A 14367-nucleotide genomic window follows, 5' to 3' on the forward strand; every position below is an offset into this window, starting at 1 on the left:
GTTTTCTCCATCTCTCTGTGACCTGCAGTGTGTGTGAGGACTGTTAGGCTGCAGTGCTGCAATACAGCAGAGAGACCGGCTGCAGCCTCTCCGCAGTAATCACACACACACACACACACACACACACACACACACACACACACACACACTGCAATACTGTACAGTATATGTACATTACACTGCGTTGCTATGGTTACCAGTGTGTGTTATATTGCAGGTGTAAATGACTAGAGGTTATAGATGAGTGGTGAAATTAATTATACCATGTTAAATTATTAGATGATGAAGATCATTCTTAGCTGCTAGCGGCGGCGGCGGCAGAGTCTGGCGAGGTCTCTCGGTGGTCCCCAGAGGATGGATCCTAATGTGTTTGGTGACCTCTCTGACCTTTCCTTCAGCACTGCGCTCCGGCCAAACATGTCAACTCATACACAAACAATATCAGGATCTAATGCGTGGATTGACGCGTTAACGCAACTAATGATTTTTAGGTTGTAGCGGTTCAGTTTAACAGCTGGAGTGAAAATACTGGTATCATATGAAACTAGAAAAAACTTTTTAATGTTAAATGCAGTACCTGTGAGGGTTTCTGGACAATATCTGTCATTGTTTTGTGTTGTTCATTGATTTATAATAATAAATATATACATACATTTACATAAAGCAGCATATTTGTCCACTCCCATGTTGATAAGATTAAATATTTGACAAATCCATTCTGAAATGGTAAAATCTCTCTAAGAGGAGGAAGAGGGATCAGTGTTAGTCCTGGTGGATCCTCGGTCCTGTATGAGGAGACAACGGGAGTGTTGGGTGGTGGTCGGGCCCCAGAACCACCACCCCTGTTGGACTGGCCTTAATCTGCCACTAATCCCTCCGTCCAGTGTGGAGGACACTCTGCTGGTTTCAACAAAACAAAAAGAGCAGCTGAGGTTTGGTCGAGCTGTTGACTGAGAAGAGTAAAAACTGTACAGACCTCAACACCTGATGAGCTTTAGTTTTATATGTTTGTTTATATTATTTAGTGAAAATGAGTTAACAAAAAATAACTGAAAAATGTCCATAAATGTCTGAAAAATGTTTGAAAAATGTCCAAAAAATGTCCAAAAAATGTCCAAAAAATATCCCATAAATGCAGAAAAATGTCCAAAAAAAGTTAAAAAAAAAAATGTCTGAAAAATCCACAACTGTGTTGATTCTTCATTTGGAGGCCGGTTGTTTTTCTGTCAGTTAGAGTCCAGATCCCTGTTGTTGTGAAAATGTTAGCTTGGTAATGGAGGAGGAGGGGGGGTGACAGGAGGTCACGACCCTCATTACACCACCGACAGATGGCCCGACACCACCCTGAGAGAGAGTGTGTTATCATGGATGAACGCAGACTTTTACTCGAGTACAAACTAGAGACTGACTCTAACAGAAAACTAGAGACTCACCAAAACCAAGTCAAGTCCCTTTGCTTGACCCTGCCGATGCAGCCTTCATCCTTCAGGCTAAACCCCCCAGGCAGACTCCCACAATGCCGCTGGGCTGCAGGGTTCGCCGTGTGAAATGGGCTCAACACACAGTCGGCCGTCGACAACAAATGAAACCACTGTCTCCCATATGTCAGGGACTGTTGCCGTGGAAACAGAAATGATAACGTTTTTAAAGACACAGTGAGATGTCCGTTAGAGCGTCTGTAAAGTGATGAAGGTGGGGTCTGATACAAGCTGGATTTGATTAAATTGCTGGTTTGATTTGACTCTTCATCGTCACCCACACCTCCGTCACCTGCACTATTGGATCAGAAGGAGGACAAGGTAAAAATTTACCACAGTCTGTTGGAAAAAAAGTTTAAAAAAAAGTGACCAAAGAAGTCTGACAAATGTCCGAAAAAAGTATGAAAAATTAAAATAAAAAGTATGAAAAATGTCTGAAAAATATAAATATATGAAAGATATCCAAAAAAGGTCCAAAAAATGTTCGAAAAAAAGGTACGAAAATGTCTGAAAAAAGTAAAAAAAAAAGGTCTGAAAAAAGTCTGAAAGATATCCGAAAATGGACCAAAAATGTTTGGAAAAAAAGTCCAACAAATTTGTAAAATATCTGAAAAAAGTCAAAAAAATGTCCCACATATCTGACAAACGTCCGAAAAAAAATGTCCAAAAAAAGTCTGACAACTGAAAATATCCGAAAAGGTTTGAAAAAAAGTCTGAAAAATGTCCAAAAAGTCCCACAATTCTCTGAAAAAGCTCTCTCAAAACATTTCAAAAGATGTAATAAATAAATATGTAAATAGTTATAATAGTGTGCATATTAATCATAATTTTATTGTTCAACAAAGGACATTTCAGTAGAAACATTTCATATGACAATAGAATATAAATAATGTAGTTTTACTTTTGTACGTCTCTCTGTAGGAGGACGTTTTACTGGCGTCTGGTTGATGTAGCTCTGCTGCCGGACGCTGATGTTGACGTGGAACCAACTATTGACTTTCACTTCTTATTAATATACGTTTTAAGTGTGATGAAAACGGACCGATGTCGGGGGGGCGGGGTCAGCAGGAGCAGGTCAGCTCCTCTACTCTCTGAGGAGGAAGAATACAACACACACACACACACACACACACACACACATACACACTCACACTCAGCCGGCCAGACAAAGACAGCGCTGCGAGCTGAACTGGAAGTGGAGAGGCTGGTGGGCGGGGCGGCGAGGCGGATGGCGTGAAAGAGAGAGTGAGAGGGGGAGGGGCAGCTGTGATGGAGGATGAATAAAAGCCAAGGGGGGAGGGGATGAAGAGAAGGAGAGGAGGGAGGGAGGGAGGGATGAAAAGGAGGGAGGGAGGGAGGGATGAAGAGGAGGAGAGGAGGGATGGAGTGAGGGATGAAGAGGAGGGAGGGAGGATGAAAACAGAAAGCTTGCAGAAAGAAGAAGAGTTCTGAGGAGGAAGATGAGCAAAGAGCAGATGATAAACGGAGTAAAGAGGAAGAAGAGGAAGAAGAGGAAGAAGAGGAGGAAGAGGAAGAGAACAGATGACAGCTTTGTGATGAAGACTTGGCCGGCGTCCAAGTCTGAAAGCCGATCCGGTCGATGATGTAATCTTTTGTAATTGGTCCTAATTATTCATTAAGGCTTGATTGGCACTGTGGCTCAGCCAATCAGATGCCAGGATGTGACAATAGCTTCATACTGAACGTGTCTGACAGTGACACACAGTGTGTGTGTGTGTGTGTGTGTGTGTGTGTGTGTGTGTGTGTTTGAACAACAGCTGGAGGATTAAAAGCATCACGCACACATATCACTGGCCAATCACACGATGCTGCTTCCTGCATCCCAGCATGCAATTCCTGCAGCAGCAGAAATATTAATTAGCGCTGGCAATCGATTAAAATATTTAAAAAATAAATAAAAAAATAAAAAGTCTGATAAATGTCCAAAAGTTTTTCAAAAATGTAAAAAAAAAGTTATTAAAAAAATTTCCAAAAATGCCTGACAAATGTCCGAAAAAAAAAAAAAAAAAAAGACCGGAAATTTAGAAAAAAGTCCGACAAATGCCTAAAAAAGTCTGAAAAACTGTCAGAAAAAATGTCTGAAAAATATCCAAAAGATATTCAAAAAAATTCCAAAATAAGTCTGAAAAACGTCAAAAGAAAGCGTTAACCCTAACCCAAGGTACATTTTGAGCAGATAAAAAATGTGCGATTCATTTGAGATTAATTGCAATTAACTATTTTAATCAATTGACTATTGCCCTAATTGATATCATGATAAGAATACACAAAGGATAATATTAATTAATGTAAATAATCCTGCGCCTCTTAAATCACGCTTTTGTACAGTCATGGTTACAGACTCTCTCTCCACCTCTCGTATTTTATTTTAATAATTCATTTGCCAAAAAACTGACAAAATGCACAATAAACAAAGTTATGTATTCTGATTTTCTATAGATACTGGGATAATATCGTTATTGTGAATTCTTCTGATCATCATGTAGTAAAGATGCGACATGGTGACAGCCCTTCATCGTCATCATCTTAACTGATGACAGTATTTAGTGGCGTCCTCCTCCGCCGTGTTGATGTTGAACAACTGTTTATTTGTGTGCTGTCCATCTGTCCTCAGACTCGTCCTCTCTCTGCCAGCTGCTGTCTGCTCTCAGTCCAGCCTCAGTTACTGGAGGCTAAGAGACGGCTCCTTGTGGTCCATTGATGCCCCTCGATGGGAGGTCGGGCCTAATTGGCCGGCGTCCTATCTGTCCCACAATACGGGCCTTTGAACGTGGAAGTGGAGCTGTGATTAAGTCGCTGCTGTTTGGTTTTAGGTTACACAAAGAGAGACTCTCCAACGTCCTCAATGGACTCAAGTAGCTTCAATTCAGAGTCCTTTTGTTTCCTGAGAGGATCTCTGCCACGCTGTCAACACCAACGAGGAAGAGAGGGGAACCACGGGACGCATAGTTCTGTCATCTGATAAGAAAACATAGATACACATCAGACCGGCAGTACGTCTTCTCCCAGACCTGTGTCCCTCATAGACCGGCAGTACGTCATCTCCCAGCCCCGTGTCCCTCATAGACCAGCAGTACGTCTTCTCCCAGACCCGTGTCCCTCATAGACCAGCAGTACGTCTTCTCCCAGACCCGTGTCCCTCATAGACCGGCAGTACGTCTTCTCCCAGACCCGTGTCCCTCATAGACCGGCAGTACGTCTTCTCCCAGCCCCGTGTCCCCCATAGACCGGCAGTACGTCATCTCCCAGACCCGTGTCCCTCATAGACCAGCAGTACGTCATCTCCCAGCCCCGTGTCCCCCATAGACCGGCAGTACGTCATCTCCCAGACCCGTGTCCCTCATAGACCAGCAGTACGTCTTCTCCCAGCCCCGTGTCCCTCATAGACCGGCAGTACGTCTTCTCCCAGACCCGTGTCCCTCATAGACCGGCAGTACGTCATCTCCCAGACCCGTGTCCCCCATAGACCAGCAGTACGTCATCTCCCAGCCCCGTGTCCCTCATAGACCGGCAGTACGTCATCTCCCAGACCCGTGTCCCCCATAGACCAGCAGTACGTCATCTCCCAGACCCGTGTCCCTCGTAGACCGGCAGTACGTCATCTCCCAGACCCGTGTCCCTCATAGACCGGCAGTACGTCTTCTCCCAGCCCCGTGTCCCTCATAGACCGGCAGTACGTCATCTCCCAGACCCGTGTCCCTCATAGACCGGCAGTACGTCATCTCCCAGCCCCGTGTCCCTCATAGACCAGCAGTACGTCTTCTCCCAGCCCCGTGTCCCTCATAGACCGGCAGTACGTCTTCTCCCAGCCCCGTGTCCCTCATAGACCAGCAGTACGTCATCTCCCAGCCCCGTGTCCCTCATAGACCGGCAGTACGTCATCTCCCAGCCCCGTGTCCCTCATAGACCGGCAGTACGTCTTCTCCCAGCCCCGTGTCCCTCATAGACCGGCAGTACGTCTTCTCCCAGCCCCGTGTCCCTCATAGACCGGCAGTACGTCTTCTCCCAGCCCCGTGTCCCTCATAGACCAGCAGTACGTCATCTCCCAGACCCGTGTCCCTCATAGACCGGCAGTACGTCATCTCCCAGCCCCGTGTCCCTCATAGACCGGCAGTACGTCTTCTCCCAGCCCCGTGTCCCTCATAGACCAGCAGTACGTCTTCTCCCAGCCCCGTGTCCCTCATAGACCAGCAGTACGTCTTCTCCCAGCCCCGTGTCCCTCATAGACCAGCAGTACGTCTTCTCCCAGCCCCGTGTCCCTCATAGACCGGCAGTACGTCTTCTCCCAGCCCCGTGTCCCTCGTCGATGGTAACAGAGTCAACAGAAGAAGTTGAAACATGTCTCCAAACTTCTACTTTAAACAATCCTCTAACAGTAATAATAGTGAAGAGTTGCTGTGTAGCTGGTTGCACCAACAATAAATCCTAAAACGCTTTATGTCTCCAGGCTGTAGACCAGACCATTATGACTTTATGTCTCCAGGCTGTAGACCAGACCAGCATGGCGTCATCTCCGAGGCTGCGCTCCCTTTTGGGGGAAAGAAAAAAGTCCAAACAATGTCTGACAAATGTCCGAAAAAACTCAATGTTCAAAAAATGTATTGAAATTTTCAAAAGAAATTCACAAAATGTCTAAAAAATTGCCAAAAAAAATCAGAAAATGTCCAAAAAAACTCAAAAATTTAAAAAATAAATGTAAAAAAATGTCTGAAAAAATGTAAAAAAAAAATGTGAAAAAACTCAGAAAAATGTCTAAACATTACGATAAATGTCTGAAAAATATCTGAAAAAAGTCTGTAAAATGACTGAAATAATATTTCCGAAAACGGTCCAAAAAAACTTTGAAAAAAAAGTATGAGAAATGTCCAAAAAAAGTCAGAAAAATTACAAAAAATGTAATAATAAATAAGTAAGTAAGTAAGTAGTTATGATAGTAAGCATATTTATAATATGCATATTTATAGTATGCATATTTATAATATGTGATGCATATTTATAATATGTATACTATGACATAACAATAGAAGCATATAGAATAAAGAAAGTCTTGATGAAAATGAACAGCTGTTGTGTAGCGGGTTAACGAGGCGTTCACTCTGACATCTGAGGCTCAGACCGTACGTAACCATACTCTCCACCACGTCCTCTCAGTTGTGGACAGTGACACTCTACCACGTCCTCTCTGTTGTGGACAGTGACGCTCCACCACGTCCTCTCTGTTGTGGACAGTGACGCTCCACCACGTCCTCTCTGTTGTGGACAGTGACGCTCCACCACGTCCTCTCTGTTGTGGACAGTGACACTCCACCACGTCCTCTCAGTTGTGGACAGTGACACTCCACCACGTCCTCTCTGTTGTGGACAGTGACGCTCCACCACGTCCTCTCTGTTGTGGACAGTGACGCTCCACCACGTCCTCTCTGTTGTGGACAGTGACGCTCCACCACGTCCTCTCTGTTGTGGACAGTGACACTCCACCACGTCCTCTCAGTTGTGGACAGTGACACTCCACCACGTCCTCTCTGTTGTGGACAGTGACGCTCCACCACGTCCTCTCTGTTGTGGACAGTGACGCTCCACCACGTCCTCTCTGTTGTGGACAGTGACGCTCCACCACGTCCTCTCTGTTGTGGACAGTGACACTCCACCACGTCCTCTCAGTTGTGGACAGTGACACTCCACCACGTCCTCTCTGTTGTGGACAGTGACGCTCCACCACGTCCTCTCTGTTGTGGACAGTGACGCTCCACCACGTCCTCTCTGTTGTGGACAGTGACGCTCCACCACGTCCTCTCTGTTGTGGACAGTGACACTCCACCACGTCCTCTCAGTTGTGGACAGTGACACTCCACCACGTCCTCTCTGTTGTGGACAGTGACGCTCCACCACGTCCTCTCTGTTGTGGACAGTGACGCTCCACCACGTCCTCTCTGTTGTGGACAGTGACGCTCCACCACGTCCTCTCTGTGTTACGTCTTCTCTGTGTTTCTGACGCTGTGTGGCTTTGAGCTGAAGGAAGAGATGGATGGACGTTAAAGACATTGAGGAGTGAGGGAACTGCAGATGGCGAGGATAGCAGGTTAGTGATGGAGGGACGTCTCAGGACCGGTATGGATAGCAGATTGATAAAGAGAGACGGCGGGTTAGTGATGGAGGGATGTCTCAGGACCGGTATGGATAGCAGATTGATAAAGAGAGACGGCGGGTTAGTGATGGAGGGATGTCTCAGGACCGGTATGGATAGCAGATTGATAAAGAGAGACGGCGGGTTAGTGATGGAGGGATGTCTCAGGACCGGTATGGATAGCAGATTGATAAAGAGAGACGGCGGGTTAGTGATGGAGGGATGTCTCAGGACCGGTATGGATAGCAGATTGATAAAGAGAGACGGCGGGTTAGTGATGGAGGGATGTCTCAGGACCGGTATGGATAGCAGATTGATAAAGAAAGACGGGGAGGTTAGTGATGGAGGGATGTCTCGGGACCGGTGTATTCATCAGGGTGTGGTGGGGCGATGGATGTGAGGATGAAGCAGCGAGTGTTTTCTGAGGGATGAGAGCTGCTGGCTTCCTCATCGGTCTGCCTCCGTCCTCACCGTCAGTCCTGATGAGAGATTCAGAAACGGGTCGTCCCTCAAAGAGAGAGACAGATGCGTCACCATGTTGGAGATATTAACCACAGACAGAACTTCATGTTGGGACGTAACTAACCTGAACCTTCTTCTTCTTCTTCTTCTTCTTCTTCTTCTTCTTCTTCTTCTTCTTCCTCTTCTTCTTCTTCTGAGTAAGACAAGCTGTTTACATGGCTAGTGAAGAAAGAAAAGAAAAAGCTGTCAAAGTTAACTTAAATTTTTCTTTTTTTCCATAAAGAAAAAAAAATGTAAGAAAAAATGTCCGACAAAAGTAAAAAAAGAAATCTGAAAAATGTTCGAAAGTGTCCAAAAAAAGTACAAAAAACATCTCAGAAAAATGTCCAAAAAATACGAAAAAAATGTCTGAAAAATGTCCAAATATATCCGACAAATGGCCGAAAAAAGTAAAAAAAACAAATGTTCGAAAAATATAAAAAAAATTACGAAAACATTTCTGAAAAAATGTCAAAAATGACGTAAAAAAAAATCTGAAAAATATCCCAAAAAATTAAAAAAAAATATACAACAAACGTCCGAAAAAATAAAAAATAAATGTCCGAAAGAATTATAATTTTTTTGACCTCTGACCTCCAGATCAGTGAATGTAAATGGGTTCTCTGGGTACCCACGAGTCTCCCCTTTACAGACATGCCCACTTTATGATAATCACATGCAGTTTGGGGCAAGTCATAGTCAAGTCAGCACACTGACACACTGACAGCTGTTGTTGCCTGTTGGGCTGCAGTTTGCCATGTTATGATTGGAGCATATTGTTTTATGCTAAATGCAGTACCTGTGAGGGTTTCTGGATCAATATCTGTCATTGATCTGTGTTGTTAATTGATTTACAGTAATAAATATATACATACATTTACATAAAGCAGCATATTTGTCCACTCCCATGTTGATAAGAGTGTTAAATACTTGACAAATCTCCCTTTAAGGTTCATTTAGAACAGATAGACTGAAGTTAAAGTGTGTGATGGTTCGTGGCTTCGCAGTGTTCTCCAGCTAACAGGCGAGCTGCAGTGGGTCATCTGACAGAAGCTCACACACACACACATAATAGGATTTGTGTGTGTGTGTCAGGCTTCCCGCCGTCTGCCGTTCGCTCTCCGTCAGAGTAAGAGGATCTGTGTTTGGCAGCATCCTGAGTAGATGAATATTTGTCTGCTTGTTTACAGTTACAGTTATTTTGGAGCCATTTATTTCTGGTGTAACAGATTGATAATCCCGGAGCGTAGACGGAGCAGCTCCCAGCTGTCACATCCAGCGGGTACTGGGAGCTTTATGGGTCTTCAGCTGGTAGTAAGCTGTAGTTAGAGTTGAGGGGTAGAAGTGTTAATGGCTTCATGACGAGCAGCAACAGCTCAACGACAACCGGCCCGTCCAAAAATCCATTCATCTGTTCCTGCTACTACTTTAAGTATTGTCATTCGATAACACTGCAGACCATGGGACGTTATTTGCTGAATGCAACAGGACGTTGCATGCAGCGGTGCTATTTCTAGTGCCTAACAAGCCGCCCAAACAGGTTAAATCATCATCTGCGTGGTTGTCAGCTGTGCGCCGGCCCGGCGTAACGTTAGTGAGTGTCCGACAGACCGTGTGTGTGTGTGTGTTTGTGCTACGTTTGCAGCTGTAACGTTGCTGGTGGCTTCATGCTCGCAGTAGTCACACACACATACGGCCTGTCAGCGCGGTGTGACGTTAGCAAGTGTTTTAACACAGTTTTAACCGTTTGCTGCTAAGTAATCGGTTAATGTCGGTTAGTGGTTAAACGGTTAATTAGTCCAAACATCCATCCATCTGCAACCGCTTATCCCGTTAGTGGTGGAGCCGATCCCAGCCGACATTGGGCGAAGGCGGGGTACACCCTGGTACAACGCAGGGCTGACACATAGAGACAGACAACCATTCACACTCACATTCACACCTACGGGCAATTTAGAGTCAACAATTAACCTAACCTGCATGTCTTTGGACTGTGGGAGGAAACCGGAGTACCCGGAGAAAACCCACGCTAACACGGGGAGAACAAGCAAACTCCACACAGAAGGGCCCCAAGCAACCTGTGACCCTCTAGCTGTTAGGCGCCAGTGCTAACCACTGCTCCACCGTGCAGCCCTATTGTGGAGTAACTTTATATACAGAAATGTTATATATATGTATGCGTATAGACAACAACAACGTCTCTAGATGACGTCATGTTGAGTGTTGATGGAGCAGCTGCAGAGCCTGGCTCTGATCCATCCAGACTCCATTCAGAAAACAAGCATTTTAAAAGTTGTCTGCTTGTCGTCATGGTAACAGACCTGACAAAGCATGAGTTCAGACTTTTTACTAATCAGCATCAGCATATAGTTATTTCAGCATCATTTTGATCCGTTTACAACAACGTCGCTGCCGTACTTATGCCTAGATGACGTTATCTTGGAGCAGCTGCATAGCCTGTTAATGATGGAACCAGACTCCATTCAGGAAACAAGCGTTTTAAAAGTCGTTTGCTCGTCGTCATGGTAACAGACCTGACAAAACATGAATTCAGACTTTTTACTAGTCGGCATCATTATGTAGTTATTTCAGCATCATTTCGATCTGTTTATTGTAATTAAATTTGCTTCACTTCAGACACACCGGTGTGAATGTGACATTAGCGGAGAGTGTGAGAACCATGTAGCAGAGTCAGCATGTGATCTGTGGTTGTCCCCCGTGGCTCGGTCGGTCCTCTCTGATGGCGGTGATTTAGGAGCGGCCATTAGAGGCGACGTTAATCCATCCAACAGAGCGGAGAGATAAAGGTTTCATTAAAGCGTCGATCAGAGAGGCCGGTTCACTTCCTGCTGTCACTCTGGAAACACCTGTGAAGGCGTGACTATCAACCTATCGACCTTTTTATAGTGGCGGCGGGCGGAGAAGAGAACAAAAGGACGTCCGAGACACTGATTCCTACGTGGTCTAATTTACACATTACACATTATAAACACTGAGATGGTGATTATGTTCATCTCAGTCTGATTTAATTAGAGCTCTTCACAGGTCACACCTCACTGAACCCACCGTTTTATACACAAAGCTCACGTCGATGTGAGTGTGACGATTATTAAATGTAAATCCATTAAACCGGGTCATTGATGAGGATGAGTGGGCTGACTCTCGCTGTCTTTAAGAAATACCACATTTACAACAAGTTCTTCAAATTAAATATAAAATACGCCCTGTAGAACGGTTCGTATGATATCTTACTTATTTCTCATTTGTCGTGCGTTTTCCCACCAATGCCCAGCGTCAATTTCTGCTCCAGTCTTTTCAAAATAAAGTTCCGTCTTCACAGGAAATGAACAAATAGTGATAAATATATTAAAATCATGACCGAAAGAACGAGATCGCGAGTACAAGCGGCCGAAATGGGTTTCCTCAGGAGGGTGGCTGGCGTCTCCCTTAGAGATAGGGTGAGAAGCTCAGTCATCCGTGAGGGACTCGGAGTAGAGACGCTGCTTCTTTGCGTCGAAAGGAGCCAGTTGAGGGGGTTCGGGCATCTAGCACGGATGCCCCCTGGACGCCTCCCTAGGGAGGTGTTCCAGGCACGACCAGCTGGGAGGAGGCCAAGGGGAAGACCCAGGACTAGGTGGAGAGATTATATCTCCACACTGGCCTGGGAACGCCTCGGGATCCCCCAGTCAGGGCTGGTTAATGTGGCCCGGGAAAGGGAAGGTTGGGGTCCCCTGCTGGAGCTGTTGCCCCGGCGACCCGACCCCGGATAAGAGGTTGAAGATGGATGGATGGATGGATATTAGAAGTAATAATAATAGAATATTTGAGAGAAGTGAACCGGTTGGATTGTAGGAGGAGGACGGAGGTGAATCTGGACAGTAGTCGGTGGTGTATCAGCAGTAAATGTGCTGTATGGTATTGAAGGAAAGTGCTGACGGAGCGAGAGGAAGTGGGAAGAAGAAGCTAATGGACAGTTAGCCGCCTGCAGGCTTCTGGTGAGATGAGTTTACCTCCCTGGTGAGTTCCTTCATCTCCTCACAGCTGGAGATGCTCAGAGCAAACATGTCGATACACACCGAGAGGCTGACGGGGATTCTACACACTCTTCATCGGCTGCTGGTCATACTGTATGTACAGATACTAACAGTGATTCTACACACTCTTCATCGGCTGCTGGTCATACTGTATGTACAGATACTAACGGTGAAGCTGTGGTTCTTCTAGATCCAGTCAGGAATCAGTGATTGGAGGAGAGGTGGAGGTGAATAAGGTCCCATTATGTTTGGTATAAATTAGTGTATTTAACGATGGATATTCCAGTTTTCCTGCTCCACAATAGAGCCAAAAGTCTATGGACACATATAGTGTTCTTTTGTTCGTTCTAGGCCACGGAGATGAGAGCGACGGCCGGCTTGACCGCAACATTACCGCCATACCATAACGTTTCCTGTCCGTGACGGAGTTAGCATGCAGCTTTAGCTCTGCTCTGTCTAGCTCTGCTTTTCCTGTCAATGTGTTTCCATCTTTACTGGATGTGTAGTGTTTACCACGCTGGATTTAACATGTGAGGGTGCAGGTCGTATCCACGCTGACCCTCCAACGGTTTATACTTTGTTCTTTTGGAAGAAGAAAAGTCTGACATATGTCCAAAAAGAATCCAAAAAATGTTTTAAAAATGTCCGAAAATATGTCTGAAAAAAATGTCTGAAAAACAACCAAAAGAAATTCTGAAAAATTTCCAAAAAATGTACGAAAATAGGCCGAAAAAGGCAGAAGAAAAGTCCAACATATGTTCAAAAACCTTACGAAAAATGTCCGAAAAAGGTCCGGAAAATAAGTCCCAAAAAAATCTGAAAAATTACAACAAAAAAATGTCTGCAGAAATGCTGCAAAATTTCCAAGAAAAAAAAGTCTGAAAAAAGCTGAAGAAACGTCTGACATATGTCCGAATAAAAAATCTTAAAAATGTCTGAAAACAAAAAAAAACTAAAATGTGTCCTGAAAAATGTCCAAAAAATGTCCGAAAATAGGCCGAAAATCCGATAAAATGTCTCACTGTGGTTTGTTTTGGTTGACGGATACGGAACGGATATGACGTCACGTTACTCAGACGACAACAATAAAAGCGGTAACTTCCTTCTACCTCCACATAGACTCAGATGAAGCAGATATATTGATTCTGGTATTAAAACGTCTGTTTAGAAATCGTTAAAAAAAACTAAAACATTCCCCTCCCGCACTACTTTTGGCCATATATTGTAAATATTGTACTGAGATTGAATTAACATTGACGTTCTCCTCTAATTGTTGTTGAGACACCAAACAAACATATTTACCAGAATGCTGAAGTCCTCCTTCATTGAAAATCCTTTTGTCTCCTTTAATATCACATTGTTATTTTATTGTGGTGCTGCAGCCTTCATCATTATCCCTGCCGCCCTCTGGTCACACATCTGTAATGAATAAATGATAGCATGTTCTCAGAGAGCGTCTCTTCCCTGCAGCTGCTGCTGCTGCATCCTGCATGTTCTCCTCATTTAAATCCCAGATGCTGATGTAAAGCAGGTTTATATCACTGTCCTGTTTATTGTGGTTTTTATCTCCATACTGCACAGATGTAGTATTGAAAATGGCTCAGATATTAGCAGAGAGATATTCATCACGGCCTCGTCGCCTCTGGTTCTGCTCGCACATATTGGGGCTCTGCGAGACTCGACTGCTTTAGGCAGCAATAAAAGAGATTTTCAATAAGACGATATCACAGCTCTGCTTTAGATGAGAACAATAAATGACCCTTCCATTACGGCTGGATCGGACTGCAAGTGGTTACCGACGAGGGATTTGAATGTTATTTTAATGATATTAAAGTCTATGGATGAGTGAGTCTTCCTTTCCAGAGGAGGACTTCCATTTCCAGATCAGACGGGCACGGAGCTTCTGGCGATGACTTTCTGTGTTTTACAGCATATTTGAATTATTTTCTGTGCAGCTTCCGACTGTATAAAACACAGTCAACGTCTACGTTTGTTTAATCTGTATAGTCAGTAACAGTGAGGCCTTCAGCTCACTGAAGCACCTGCATGTAATATTGTTTTTGATGATTTCATCTTCAGGGTACACCAGACTTTCCTTTTATGGCAGAATAACCTGCATCATAGTCTAAATAAACGTTTTCAGCTCATTCTTTTACTAATTACAATCCCCTTAGCGCCACTACTGGAGACTGGCTGAAAGACTTACGGG

At 44.6% G+C, this 14367-nt stretch overlaps 1 protein-coding gene and 1 long non-coding RNA gene across 2 annotated transcripts in view; one reads left to right on the plus strand and one right to left on the minus strand.

Moving 5' to 3' along the window:
* The window catches only part of LOC119502782, a 3345-nt gene extending 2909 nt beyond the window's left edge, over positions 1 to 436 (minus strand). The window contains exon 1 of the long non-coding RNA XR_005210169.1: positions 426 to 436. This is a non-coding gene — a long non-coding RNA (uncharacterized LOC119502782). The remainder of the gene's footprint in view (positions 1 to 425) is intronic.
* LOC119502680 (serine/threonine-protein kinase BRSK2-like) overlaps positions 1 to 14367 on the plus strand; it is a 136211-nt gene that overhangs the window by 17962 nt on the left and 103882 nt on the right.

Source organism: Sebastes umbrosus, chromosome 2 (genome assembly GCF_015220745.1).
Source record: "Sebastes umbrosus isolate fSebUmb1 chromosome 2, fSebUmb1.pri, whole genome shotgun sequence".
NCBI classification, from domain to species: domain Eukaryota; kingdom Metazoa; phylum Chordata; class Actinopteri; order Perciformes; family Sebastidae; genus Sebastes; species Sebastes umbrosus.